We start from the raw sequence: 14,988 nt of genomic DNA, 5'->3' as shown, positions 1-14,988 counted from the left end.
TTGAAGAAGAGACTGCATCAAACCTTTGATATGAAGGATTTGGGTGATGCAAATCACATTTTGGGTATGCGGATACTTCGGGACAGAAATCAGCATGTGTTGTATTTGTCTCAGAAGGAATACATTGACAAAGTTTTGCAGAGGTTCAATATGGATGGGGGGAAGAAGACTAGTACTCCTTTGCCTCCATATGTGAAACTCAGTGCTATGGACAGCCCACAGTCGGATAGAGACAGGGCTGACATGGCCAAGATTCCGTATGCTTCAGCTTGTGGCAGTCTCATGTATGCCATGGTTGCTACTAGGCCGGACATTGCATTTGCAGTGGGAGTGGTTTCTAGATACATGGCCAACCCTGGCAAGAAGCATTGGGAAGCAGTGAAAGGTGTCATGAGATACCTGAAGGGCACACAGGATATGTGCATTTGTTTGCAAACAGGATGCATTAGTGCATGGTTACACGGATTCGGATTATGCCGGTCATCCAGATAACCGGAAGTCTACTACCGGTTATGTGTTTACATTCACAGGAGGTGCTGTGTCATGGATATCCAGGATGCAGAAGTGCACTGCCTTATCTACTACAGAGGCCGAGACTCGAGTATATTGCAGCCACAGAGGCTTGCAAAGAGGCATTATGGCTATCTCGGTTAGTGGTTGATTTGGGTTATACAGGGGATATTCCATTGTTGCATTGTGACAGTCAGAGTGCCATCCAGTTGGCAAAGAACCATGTCTTTCATGCAAAGACGAAGCATGTGGATGTGAAGTATCACTTCATCAGAGAGGTGATAGAGAACAAGCAAATTCAGCTTGTTAAGATTCATACGGATGACAACCCGGCTGATGTGTTGACAAAGAGTTTGCCTCCGGAGCGGTTTGCTCATTGCAGACACTTGATGGGCATTGGATGAGGCCAGTTTCAGCCTTGATATGGCCTTGTATATTATCATGTACATGCTGATTTTTTTTTTCCTTCATTTAAGGGCACTTTGCCTTTAAGTGGGAGGTTGTTGGGGTAAAGGCATTATGCCCACCCTTATAGTGTGTACTAGCCCATAAGTTATAGTACATAGTACACTTAGTACTTTTAATGTACTAAGTGCACTATGTGTACTAGTGCAATATACATGTGTGATAGGGGAGTCACACACTCATTCCCATGAGTTGACTTATCCCCACAACTCTCTCCCTCTCTCTCCCTTGCTCGAGATGGAGTCTAGTGGTCTCAATCAAAGTCACTTGTCCCTTCCTACTCAAAGCATCAGCCACTGGGTTGGCCTTTCCTCGAAGGTACTCGATCATGCCACCAAATTGCTGGAAGATCTGGCTCCAACGGTGATGTCGGTCACTCTACTATGCACGTGGCATTGTCTGAATCCAACGTAATGCCTGATGGTCAATGCAAACCTCAAATTCATGACCATAAAGGAAATGTTTCCAATGTTTCAAGGCTTGAATGACTGCTAGGAGTTCCCGATAGTAGACCGAGTTATTCTTTTTTGCGGGCAATAACTTACGAGACATGTAAGCCACTAGATGGCCATTCTATTGGAATACACCTCCAATTGCGATGTTACTCGCATCGCTGATCACTTGGAACGGATCATCCCACGAGGCAATCGCTAGACAAGGCGCTTCTGACAAAGCCACCTTGAGGTTCTTGAATGCCTCCAATGCTTGTGGAGCCATTCGAATCCGCTCTCTTCTAGTCTTGACACCCTTTAGCAGATCGGTGAGATCCGCCGAGAGGTCAGATAACTTGTCTATATAGGTGGAGTATGTCTGGCATATACCCACAAAGGATCGGATGTCAAACGCCGTCTATGGTACTTCCCAATTGACAATCTCGGCCACCTTGGCCGGATCAAGTCGGATGCCCTCAGCTCTGATAATGTATCCAAGGTAGTGAACCTCCAACAAACATAATTCAAACTTCTTCTCATTGACGTAGAGCTCGTTGCTTTCCAGCAACTTTAGGACTTTCTCCACATCAATGTCATGTTGCTCAATGGTAGCTGAAAATACTAGTATGTCGTCCAGAAATATGAACACACTTTCCTATTAAGTCCTTGAACACACGCATCATCATGCGGTTGAATGTGGCTGGGACATTCGTCAAGCCAAAAGGCATGACAACAAATTCATAGTGGGCCCGTTCCATACGGAAGGCTATCTTGGGGATGTCCCCCTCAACAATTCTCACCTGGTGGTACCCACTCTTCAAGTCTGGTTTCAAGAACACCTTGGCCCCATTCAGCCTCTCGAGAATGTAATCTATTCGAGGCATCGGGAACTTACTCTTGATAGTCGACTTATTGAGTGCACGATAATCGACACATAATCGAGAAGACCCATCCTTCTTCTTAACAAACACGATCAGAGCTGGAAATGGCGACACTAGGACGTATGAAGCCAGATTGCAACAGTTCTCGGAGTTGACGGTCCGCCGACTCCGATTCCATTGCCTTGGAAAGGCGGGATGGAAACTTGCTCGAGGGATCCGAACCTGGAAAGAGGTCTATTCTACGGTCCTCCAGTTTGAACGGGGGGAGCTGGGGAGGGAGATTGTCCTGAAGAAAAATCTTATGAAACTTGTCATGGAGAACCTGGTACTTCTCTGAAGCCTTGGCCACAGTCTGGGCAGGATGGATGTAAATCATCGCACACTGCGCCTTTCCTGATTTCTCTTTTAGCGTGTAAATGGCTTATGAGAAGAAAGTTCGGGATTCCTGGCTCACACTTAATGGTCATTGGGGCTTTAGACATTCCGATTAATCACAAAAGTGTACTTGTCCCACTTGATATCTAGCTGGAACTTGTGAAACCACTGAATGCCCAAAATTATGTTGGGTTTTATGCTGTGTATGCACCCAGAGGAGTGCTAGTGATCATCAGTAGATTACTGGGGCACTTTTTACTTCAGTTAGTGGAGGTTTTTTCCCCCAGTTTAGCTTAGTTTCACTTATAAGCAGTTTATAGGTGTTTTGGTCCACCCGGCACATTTTATGGCCGGACGTGTGAACACATCACTTTAGGTCACTTATTATGTGGCTATTGTACTTCACATTTTTATCAACTGAATACACTGAAGTCGTGTTCTCTCTCTGTTGCTCTCCACGCCTGTTTGCAGCATCTCTAAACCCTAACCCTAACTCTCCATTGGCCTTCATTTGGTATCAGAGCTGTGTTGGCCTGCCATTGCCCAGCTTGTACACAGCCGCCTTTTGTTTCTGTTCGTACTGCACTATCCGTACATCTGCCCGTACACTGTGCGCCGTCTACAGTATCCGTACAGCCTCGCCAGCAACAGCTTCGCCTGCAACTGCCGTACCTGTTCGCCGCCGTACTGCAGCTTCAGTTCCTGTCAGCGCCGCCTTCCACTGGTATCGTACTGTACCAGCCCGTACAGCACCTGTCAGCGCCGACAAAACCAATCAACTATCAACGCTGACTGCATCTGTCAGAGCCCCTCGTACTGTACCTGCCTTCCTGCATACAGTCAACTGCACCAGCTGTACCTGGTCGCCTTGCTCCATACTGTGCTCAGTACAGTAAACGTACCTGCACAGTACTTGCTACGACTATCCATCTGCAGTCTCCTTCTGTTCCGTACAGTAGAAGTCGACTGTACCTGCACAGTACAGTCAACTGTACTTGTTCTTTTGGTGGACTGTACCTGCATATGCTCATTTACTCAGTCAACTTGTGGTAAGCATTACAAATTTTGTTTTTTGGGCAATTCTATTTTCTTTGTGAAAATCTACAGGCACTACAGGCAAACTTTCTTGCAAAGAAGTCTACAGGTTTTTAGCACAGTTTTGGGTGCAGTAAATTTGGGCATTTTTGGGGCATTTTGGCATTGTGTACGCCATTTTTGCTGCTCTACTCAGTCATTGGTGCATTGAGCTGCACATTCAGAGGATTGAGAGTGCAGGCATATTTGGGTGAACTGTATTCAGTGGAGTACAGTTGTTTTCAAGGTTCTTGCTATTGGGTTTTTTGATACACAGGTACAACATTGTGCATAGGCATAATGGCAAATCAACAGCAGAGTGATGTATTCACATATTTGTCTAAGGAAGACAAATTGGACGGCACGAACTACTCCTTATGGAGTTTTATGCTGAAAAATGTGCTTGTGGCAAAAGGTCTTTGGGATTTTGTTAGTGGTGATGAACCACGTCCAAGTCCATTGGCTCCAGAGACTCCTCCCCAAGGGGGTGCTCGTGGACGAGGACAACAAGTCCAGGCTCCAGGGCAGCCATTGCCTGTTCAAAGAACAAATGCTCAAAAGACATGGGATGCCAGGGATGCACAAGCTTTGTCACTCATTGCATTGTCAGTACAGAGGTCTATTATACCTCATATTCGTTCAGCTGGCACTTCACAGAATGCATGGGTGACTTTGGAGCAGATGTATGCTGCTCGTAATGAGGCTCGGATCTCATTTTTGAAAAGAGAGCTGGAAAATCAGAAAATGAATGAAGGAGATGATATGTCTAGCCACTTAAACAAGCTGCAGGATTTGAGAGAGCAACTCATCAATGTGGATGAGATAATTCTTGAGACACAGCTTGTGTCCACCATCTTGCACTCTTTGCCAAGATCTTACTTGGCTTTTCATACCTCTTTGAACCTCAGCATTGTTGAACCCCTCAAATATCATGAACTTGTTGCTCTCTTGCTACAAGAAGAGCAAATGAGGAAGAATATGAATATGAACACAAGTGCTGAACAAGCGTTTACTACAGGTCAAAAGGGGAAAGGAAAAACTCAGCCAAAGAGTTCAAATCAGAATTCAAGTGATGGTGGTTCATCTCAGGATACCAAGAAAGGTGATGGACAGCCCAAGAAGAAGGGCAAATGTCATTACTCTAAGAAGCCAGGTCACTTCATCACTGAATGTAGGAAGAGGATTGCCAAAGAGCAGGCAAAGGAAGCTGGGATGTCTGTAAATGATGCTTCTAAAGCTCCTCCAGAGACTGCTTCTTTTGTTGAGGACAGGGATTACTGTTTCTATACATGGAGCTATGATGCCTCTTGGTCTTCACAGGCACTCAGTATGACAGAGCATGCATGTACTTGGTATTTTGATAGTGGTGCCTCAAAGCATATCACATCTCGCAGGGATTTGTTTAGTCATGTTGGCCCTGCCCCTGTTGGCAAAACTGTTCAGTGTGCCAACAATGCTTCATATCCAGTTCGTGGCATTGGGGAAATTCAGCTCACAGCCATTGATGGCTCCATTCTCCGCCTTACAGATGCCTTATATATACCAGGGATAAAGAAGAATTTGTTGTCCATTTCTTCTTTAGCACATTGTGGTATGCAAGTCCACTTTGATGATGATAAATGCATGGTCAGAGACAAAGCTAATGCTTTGACCTTGATGCTTACTGGTACATTATGTCATGGACTTTATCAGTTGGATGCATTTCAGCCAGTGGATCAGTCTGCTTATAATGCATTCACTCTTACTCCAGCTATGGTTGATGCGGAGTTATGGCATGCTCGCATGGGGCATGTAAATTTTGGTAGTCTTATGCTTATGCAGCGACATAACATGTTTACAGATCTACCTCTCATGGAGAAGCCTCCAGATCACATTTGTGAAGGATGTATTTTGGGAAAAATGCATAGGTTTTCCTTCCCACGTGATCAGGCTCTAAGAGCGACTGCAAAGTTGCAGCTTATACACAGTGATCTTTGTGGTCCCATGCAGACGAAGTCATTAGGTGGTTGCTTCTATTTTGCAACATTCATTGATGACTTCTCTCGTATATGCTGGGTCTATCCTTTGACACAGAAATCACAGGTATATGATGCATTTTTGGCCTTTGTAGCACTTGCTGAGACAGAGTCAGGATGCAAGGTTAAGACTCTCCGTTCTGACCGAGGGGGGGAATATATGTCACACATGCTGAATTCCTTTCTTGGGAGTAGAGGTATAAAACATCAGTATACTACTCCTTATACTCCACAGCAGAATGGGGTTGCAGAAAGGAAGAATCGGTCACTCATGGAGATGGCCAGATGTATGCTAAAGGCAAAGAGGCTACCACGTATCTTTTGGGTGGAAGCTGTCATGTGTGCTTGTCATATTTTGAATCGATGTCCCACAAAGGCATTGGTTTCCATTACTCCTTTTGAGGCTTGGCATGGCCGCAAGCCTTCTGTATCACATTTTCGTATCTTTGGGTGTCTTGCATATGCACACATACCAAAAGAGTTGAGGAGGAAGTTGGATGATAAAGCCACAAAATGCATTTTTGTTGGGTATAGCCGTGAGAGCAAGGGCTACCGGTTATATGACCCACTATCCAGGAAGATATTCACTAGTCGGAAGTGATTTTTGATGAAAAATCAGAAATATCCATGGCTGGTTATGATGCAAATCAGGCTGAAAATGATGTGTTTGAAGGTCTACTACCTATGGAGTTTCATTCCACAGTTGGTGATCCAACTCATGAGGGTGCAAGACAGCCAGCAAATGATGAAGGTGGTGCAGAAATTCAGCAGCAAATTGAGCCAGAAGCTGAACCAAATTTGGGGCAGCAGGCACCACAGGTTAGACACATACCTAGATGGTATTTGAGGACATTACAGGACAGCCATTTAGAGGGTCCTCTTGCTGGTCGTACTCGTAGGGAGACACGGACCAATAAGCATGCACACATCATGGATTTGAATCTGGTTATGGCAGCCAGTTTACAGGATGATGATGAGCCTGATTCATTTGTGGATGCACAAGACAATGTGCATTGGAACAAAGCCATGCAGGATGAGCTTGATTCTATTAAAAGGAATCAAACATGGGATTTGGTTGATCTGCCCAAAGGCAAGAAAGCAATTGGTACTAAGTGGGTCTATAAGTTGAAAAGACATGCAGATGGATCCATTGACAGGTACAAAGCCCGTCTAGTTGCAAAGGGCTATGCACAGAAGAAGGGCATTGATTATGAGGAGACATTTGCTCCTACATCCAGTATGTCGACACTTAGGTGTGTCATTGCATTGGCTGCACATCGTGGTTGGGTTGTTCACCAGTTGGACATAAAGACCGCATTCCTACATGGGGACCTCGAGGAGGAAGTTTATGTATATCAGCCCATGGGTTTTGCAGAACATGGTCATGAGGGGAAAGTATGCAGGCTGAAAAAGGCCTTGTATGGTTTGAAACAAGCTCCACGAGCTTGGTATGCAAAAATAGATGCTTTCCTACTCACTCGGGGTTTTGTGAACAGTCCATCAGAAGCCACTCTGTATGTAAAGAAAGAAGAGACAGATCTGCTGGTCATCAGTCTTTATGTAGATGATCTCTTGCTCATGGGATCAAATGATGACAAAATTGCAGCTTTTAAAGAGATACTGCAACAGACATTTGACATGTCTGACTTGGGGCTTGTACACTACTATTTGGGCATTCAGTTTGTGCAAGATAACAGAGGCATTGGGTTGTTGCAATCTCGGTATGTTGCTAAACTTCTGGAAAAGTTTAAATTTCAGGATTGCAAGCCTATTAGTACTCCTATGGAGCCTGGGATGAAACTGTCACTACAAGATGACAGTATTTCCTCTGATGCCACTACTTATGCTCAGGCTGTTGGGTGCCTTATTTACTTGTGTAATACAAGGCCAGATATTCAGTATGCAATTTCTCAGTTGAGCAGATTCATGCACAGCCCGCGGTTGTCACATTGGCAAGCTGTGAAGCGTGTATTCCGTTATTTGCAGGGTACCTTGTCTCATGGATTGCTTTATCCTGAGGGGGGTGACATGCAGTTATACGCTTACAATGATTCAGATTGGGCTGGTGATTATGATACCAGACATTCCACTAGTGGAAATTGTTTCTTCCTTGGCTCTTCATGCATTTCTTGGCTAAGCAAGAAACAGACCACAGTGGCCACTTCATCTTGTGAGGCAGAGTACAGAGCAGCCTACACCACTACTGTTGAGTGTGTTTGGCTGCGTCGTCTCATGACTGATATGGATATTTCAGTGGAGGAGCCTACACCTATCTATACTGATAGTCAGAGTGCCATTGCTGTGGCCAGGAATCCTGTGTTTCATGCTCGCACGAAACACATTGAGATTCACTATCATTTTGTTCGGGAGAGACTCCAGGCAGGAGATATCAGTCTGATCTACTGTCCTACAGATCAGAATGTGGCAGACATCTTCACCAAGGCATTACCACGTCCGAAATTCGAAGCATTCCACACTGCTTTGAATTTGTTTCCTTTTGGTGGATGATGTACAGTGATCACATATCACTCCAAGGGGGTTTGTTGGGTTTTATGCTGTGTATGCACCCAAAGGAGTGCTAGTGATCATCAGTAGATTACTGGGGCACTTTTTACTTCAGTTAGTGGAGGTTTTTTCCCCCAGTTTAGCTTAGTTTCACTTATAAGCACTTTATAGGTGTTTTGGTCCACCCGGCACATTTTATGGCCGGACATGTGAACACATCACTTTAGGTCACTTATTATGTGGCTATTGTACTTCACATTTTTATCAACTGAATACACTGAAGTCGTGTTCTCTCTCTATTGCTCTCCACGCCTGTTTGCAGCATCTCTAAACCCTAACCCTAACTCTCCATTGGCCTTCAAATTATGTCTGCTCCTACAAGAGGAGCAACCGTAAAATCACGCACAAACTCTATGCCCTAAATGACTAGCCTAGCACTCTGAGCTTCAAACTTCATGCTCGTCGCCATGCCTGTGCTAAATCCCTCAACTTTCTTGTCCACCGAAGTCAAGACAAAACAAGCTCGCCGAGCAGCCTCTTCCATGACCACATTCTCCGTGCTGCCGCTGTCAAACAAGATGGCGACTCTCTGGCCACCTATGTAACCAAAGGTCTTGAGCAATTCGTTGCGCTCATACTCCTGGTCATGGGCACCCTTCTATTATCTTCGAGCTCCCAACTAATGATTGCTCCAACCGAAGCACTGGGATCCAAAGAACTAGGGACTGCCATTGGGGTTTGTGTGGGAGCTGGGCTCACCACTGAACCCGTGGAGGCTAGGGTGGTTATCTGTGGAGTGGTAGTCTTCTTAGGGCACTCCCTAGAAGTGTGTCCTTTTGTATGACAAAAGAAGCACCTACCCTTCTTCTTGTACTGAGCTGTCTCCTCAGCACTTAATTTACCACCTGTCTTGCCTGCCTAAGCTTTCTGGTCTAGAGTAAGCTTGGGCGCATTGGTCGAGTTCTTCGAGCCACAGGCTCCCGTGCTCTGTCTTGGAGAAGACTCCGTTTGGTTCTAGCCAAGGCGTTAGCAAGTTGGGGAGTCTTGGGCTTTCCGCCATTATGCTTCATTTCAGCATTCTGCACAAGCGAGAGTGCGTCTTCGAAGGTGGCTGGCCTAAACATACACACCTCCCACTGGATTTGCGTGTCAAGGCCATTAAGGAACTGCCCTTTCTTGTCCTTGTCAAATAAGCCCAACTGCAAACATAAGTTTGAAATCCTGTTCACAAAGTACAAGACTGGTTACGCGCTCCCCTAAACTCGTCTTCGAGTCGCTCAAGGTAATGGGGTGGTAGAAACCGCCGCTTAAGGTCAAGAACAAAATCGTCCCAGACATAAGCTGCCATACCTAATCCGGTGTGGGCATAAGCCCACTGGGTCCACCAAGGAATGGCCTCACCTTCCAAATACCAACTAGCCAAGATCACTCTGTCAACATCACTTTTTCTAATTGCAGCAAAGTAAGCTTCAAACTGATGCAACTAGGAATAAAGAGTTATGGGATCAAGTTTACCATTATACTTATTGAAGTTCATTTTCTCGAGAAATGACTCGAGGAAGCCACTAGTGTCATTCTTGCATCCAAAGCTGCACAGTATTTTTCGTGTTCCACACGTTGCCTGGTGTCGTCTTGTGCAGCAGCATGGGCTACTTCCGCATGGTCTCTCATATGTCGAATCTCCAATGCACGCATTTGCACCTCGAGCGTAGAACTCAGCTGCGGTCGTGACCCCTCAAAAGGGTCATTTTGTAGAGGATCTGGAATCTAGGAAACGGAAGGAGAGAGAGGAGGAGTCGGAAAAAGAGGAACTCGAGAATCGGTGCACTCTTCCAGGGCCAAGGTCTACGCCTTCTGCTCTTCCAATTTGGTACCCTGTTCTGCGATTGCTTGCACCATCTGTTGGAACATCTCCGATACACTCATGCCTGATGCCTTAGATGGACCGCCTGGTGCACTTTGGTCCCAAGGTTGTCGTTCTCTCTCTTCATCGTAGCTCACCATAGCAAGAAAATGCACTTCCTTTCCGGACAATCCACTATGTGTGGGGAAGACTTCCAGAGGTTCCGGAGGCTGAAAAAAACCGTCCTTTGAGGGACAAGAGTCACACCGAAAGGGGGTGGTCCACTAGAGTCTAGAAACCAACAACACAAGCGAGAAATATGGTTTTTCTGGCTGAATCTTCACACTTGAAGAAGACTCTGATACCAATGTAACATACAGAAGCTTCATGGTCAAATCAATAACTTCAATGCTCTGAATTCAGCAATCTTTCATGACGAACATAACGCACAAAACTGAAGTAGATGTGCAAAAAATATATATATATATATATATATAGAGAGAGAGAGAGAGAGAGAGAGAGGGAGGGAGGGGGGGGAGAAGAGGACACAATATTGGGTCCCGAATACCCTCTATAGGGTCCCCACCACGAATGGTGTATTTGCTTTATTAGAATGATGCAAATCAAAAAATAAAGACTGAAACTTGACCTTCTTTGGCTGAGGTAAAACCCCTGCCCTTGACCTTCAGCTTTCACCCTTTGCGTTAGCTTCTCCCTTGGCTGTCCGGGCCCTTGAGATGCTTCAGCACTTTGTGATTGATGAGATAATAGAATCATTTTCTTGGCTAGGTTTATATACCCTTCTCTAGCCCTGGTCAGCCAGTAGCCTGAAGTCGGCCAGCAACATTGAATGCTCACGACCAACAAAAATAGTAATAAAATGCTTTAAATCAGTGTTTTCACACTATGCATGGGCTGGCCACTCTGTGCATGGCCAAGGACATTGTCCAAGCTGCTGGGCACATGGTCACAGGGAATGGGCATTTTTAGACTCGGGAATGTTGGGGATGGTAGCATCTCGTTCCCATATCCCTTCCATGTCACTCTATAGTCACAGGGAATGGCCATTCTGAGGTCTTTTCCGTCCCCGTTCCCCGTCCCCATTTCGCGTCCCATGTGACTATGGCTGGGCAGCCTGTGTGGGCTGTCCCACACTTGGCCAACAGCCCCTCTAGGGCCTGGGGCCAGTCGGCTGGCTGTCTACAGGCCATAGGACTGGCCGCCGACAGCCCCTTCCAGCCCAACTCATGTGGCTGGTGGGCACAGCTGGGGCCCTCCTAGCCCCTTGGGGGTGGTTCTATATCTCCCCCATGCCCACATTAATAATCTTGGGGTAGCCCTATGGGCTAGCCCCATCTCTACATGCAAAACCTACATGCCTACACAGAGGTCTGGCATCCAGTAGCAAACCAGATACACAGAACATCTGGCATCATTTCAGAGGGAGACTCACAGCGGACTGGCATTGCTCCATGTGCAGGACAGTGCACACCTGACCTTGGACGCATAGAGTGGAACCCTAGCAGACTCGTCCCAGACTGGGCTCACATGGGACCAGTTTCCACTCCAGGTCCTGCACCTTCTTGTTAAGATATGTCCAAGTGGCATCCAATTGCGGGATGCACGTGACAACCGAAAACACGTAGGTGAGATACAGAAGGCTTGTGTCATGTAAAGTCTCCTCCGGAGTCATTCCCTCAACCAAAGGGGAAAGAGAGAAGCGTATAGGAAACTTGCACAGTACACCACATTGAGCAAGAAACAGGCCCCACCCCCTTTTAGGAATTTATTCAAGAACAATCCACGGGCACAAGATGAATATAACAATGAATACAAACGCAAACAAATATGCCAATGTAGTATATCCAAGTCGATGTCGATGTCGAGGCACGTGATCTCTGATGCCGAGCACACCATAGGGATGACCCACAAGAGTCTCTCACCGAGCTAGTACCAAATCCAAAATCCAAATCCAAGTCTAGATCCAAATCCAAGTCCAAGTCCAAAATCTGGTATCAATTCTCTTGCCAAAAGGCTGAAATGTACACATGGCAACGCTGACAGCCGAGGGCAGCACTGGCGGTGCTGCTAGCGGCAAGGAGCACCACAGGGCGACAGCGGTAAGCGGAGCGGGGTGGGGCGAGGCGGGGCGCCGGCGGATCTGGGCAGCACAGGCAGCAATCAATGGCGCAACCGGCAACAAGGAGGCTAGTGCAGGCGGTTGTCCACAACAGCAATGGCGACAATCGGCGGCGAGGAGATAATGAAGACGATGGTGATGATTACCTTGCTCTTCACAACCTTGATGCCAAAAGAGAGGCTCAAGGCTCCTTTTTATACTTAGGGAGAGCCCCACTTTTTGCCAGAAAAGCTCAAGCCAAGCTTTTCGCTTTGCTTTTGTCTTTTTGCTTTTATATTTTAATAATAATAAAATATTACTCATCTTTTGCCAAAGTTCTTGAATTTTTGCTTTTCTAGCTTCAAGGCCTTGCTTTTTGGCCCTGGAGTTGCTTTTTGGAAAAGCGGCTTTTAGCTTTTTGATCCAACTCAGTCTCCTCTTTCCAATGGTGCCCTTAGATCGCAGTCAACTTAGTTTGACTTTTTGCTTTTTCTTTCTTTTTGTCCAAAACTGGTGCTTTTTCCTGAACCAACTTCATGATCCCTATTCGCATGTGATATTTGATTGGTTGGGATCTTTAGAATAATGATTGATGGCATAGGAAGTGCATCGCCTGCCTTTCCATCCATGTTGCAAGATCTCTACCAAGAATTTCCACAAGAACTAAACTTGCACCTTTTGATGTGTGAGGACAATTTCAGGTGGAAAGGAGGAGGTCATGACAAGAGAAAAAGGGCTGATTGACTGGAAAATGCCACGGGAAGTGCTTTTTCAGTCATTGCTTTTCTACCGACATTGCAATATCACCTCCAAGAACTCTTGCAAGAGCTCAATTTACATGAGGGCATATTCAGATGGAAACGAGGAGGTCCTCCCGAGAAGTAGATGGTCGACTGTTTTTTTTTTCAAAAGCAGGCTGTTTTTTGGTATTCTTGTGGCACAATCACGTGTTGCAGGGCTGTTTGTACAGGCAGCACACCGTACGGATCAGCGCAGCAGGCTATTTAGGCAGCAATCGTATAAGTTGTACAACCCGTACAGTTTTTGGATGGCCGTACATTGTGTGGACGCTTGAACACCTGAATTTGGTTGAGTAAAAGCAGCATGGATAAGGATAGCCATGTCATGTGCATCATAGATGCCATGGACAATCTCAGGGCTAGATCCAGAGGGGGCAAACACATAAATAGTATGAACCAGATAGAGTCAGAGTGTGGAGCACAAGATACAGAAGTGGCCAGGTTGGACTTGGAGAAGCACCAGGGGGCAGTCGGCTGAGTGCAGGAGCTGTCGGCTGTACCAGGAAGCAAGGTGGCTGAAGGCGCATGATGACAAGGCAAGATAACCAGTCGGCTGAATTAAGAGGCATTTAATTCATGTATGACTGGCCGACCAGCAGTCGGCCAGTTTACCAACAGCCCAAGAAGTCCAAAAGGAGGTATAAAAGGCAAAGGGTGCTCCTCATTGTAGGCATTCAATCCCACTAGGGGTTTGGATCCTTAGAGGTCCCATAGGGGACAGATTTTAGGGTTAACCACCTTTTTATGAAGGCAGCCAAGGGCTGCAAGATATGTACCCTTTTTGTACCATAGTATATACTGAATTTCCAGCACTTCTCACTCTCTCTCTCTCTCTCTCTACTCTCTCTCTACTTGCGTTTTTGCATCAGATGGTGGTTTTTGCATCAGAAGGTTTCCAAGAGTGTTTAGGGCTGAAAGAAGACTCCCCAGAGCTTCCGCATGTTACATGATAAAAAACAGAAGCAGGATGTAACACACACACAAAGGAGAACACAACATAGTGTTATGTCCACACTACAAAGTAAACCTAATGTAATGTCCACACACACTATGACCAGCTGGACACGCGGTCATTTATGTCTCACACATGTTCCTACCTAATCTGCCAGCACATAGCATAGCTGGCTCACACTGACATTGAGCTTGAATCTCAACAGCCCCTCTCAAGCTCATGATGTACTGCCGATGAAGATGTAGATGAGCTTGGGATATCAACACTCTCAACACTCCCCCTCAAGCTCATCCCATGTACTCCCAACATAGTCCGGAAGTACTCAAACTTCTCCCTGCTAAGTGGCTTCGTGAAGATATCAGCCACCTGCTCATCAGTCTTCACATAGTGAAGATCAACTGTACCATCCAGCACCTTTTCTCTGACAAAGTGATAATGGACCTCTATGTGTTTGGTCCTCGCATGAAATACTGGATTCTTTGCCAACTGCATACTGCTCATGTTGTCACAATGTATGACAACTTTGCCATCAAGAGGCTCACATAAATCTGCCAAGAGACTCTTTAACCATATAGCCTCACAAGTAGCAATGGCTGCACCTCTGTACTCAGCCTCTGTACTGGATAAAGCAACTGTAGGTTGCTTTTTGCTACTCCAACTCACCACAGCACTGCCAAGTGTAAAAGCATATCCACTAGTAGACCTCCTGTCATATGCGCTACCTGCCCAATCAGCATCTGTGTAGCCATGTATGTCCAAGCTTTTACCACTCTCATAGAATAAACCATAATGTGCTGTGGTTTTCACATATCTCATGATGCGTCTCACTGCATCCAAATGTGGTTTCCTGGGGCTCTGCATAAACTGGCTCACTAGCCCCACTGCATAACTCAAATCTGGGCGTGTGATAGTCATGTATATGAGACTACCAACCATCTTCCTGTACATAGAAGGATCATCCAATTCCTCGCCATAATCAGCCCGCAATTTCACATTTTGCTCCAATGGTGTACTCATA

The 14,988-nt window shown here is 46.0% G+C and overlaps 1 protein-coding gene across 1 annotated transcript in view; it reads right to left on the bottom strand.

Moving 5' to 3' along the window:
- Positions 1–14,988, bottom strand: part of LOC147629838 (mitochondrial import inner membrane translocase subunit TIM50-like) — a 103,132-nt gene that overhangs the window by 77,869 nt on the left and 10,275 nt on the right. The gene's annotated exons all lie outside the window — the stretch shown is intronic.

The sequence above is a fragment of the Cibotium barometz genome, chromosome 17 (genome assembly GCF_041138505.1).
Source record: "Cibotium barometz isolate CiBa-2024 chromosome 17, ASM4113850v1, whole genome shotgun sequence".
Lineage (NCBI taxonomy): Eukaryota > Viridiplantae > Streptophyta > Polypodiopsida > Cyatheales > Cibotiaceae > Cibotium > Cibotium barometz.
The sequence above is the reverse complement of the archived record's forward strand: the minus strand, read 5'-3'. Positions and strand labels throughout refer to the sequence as shown.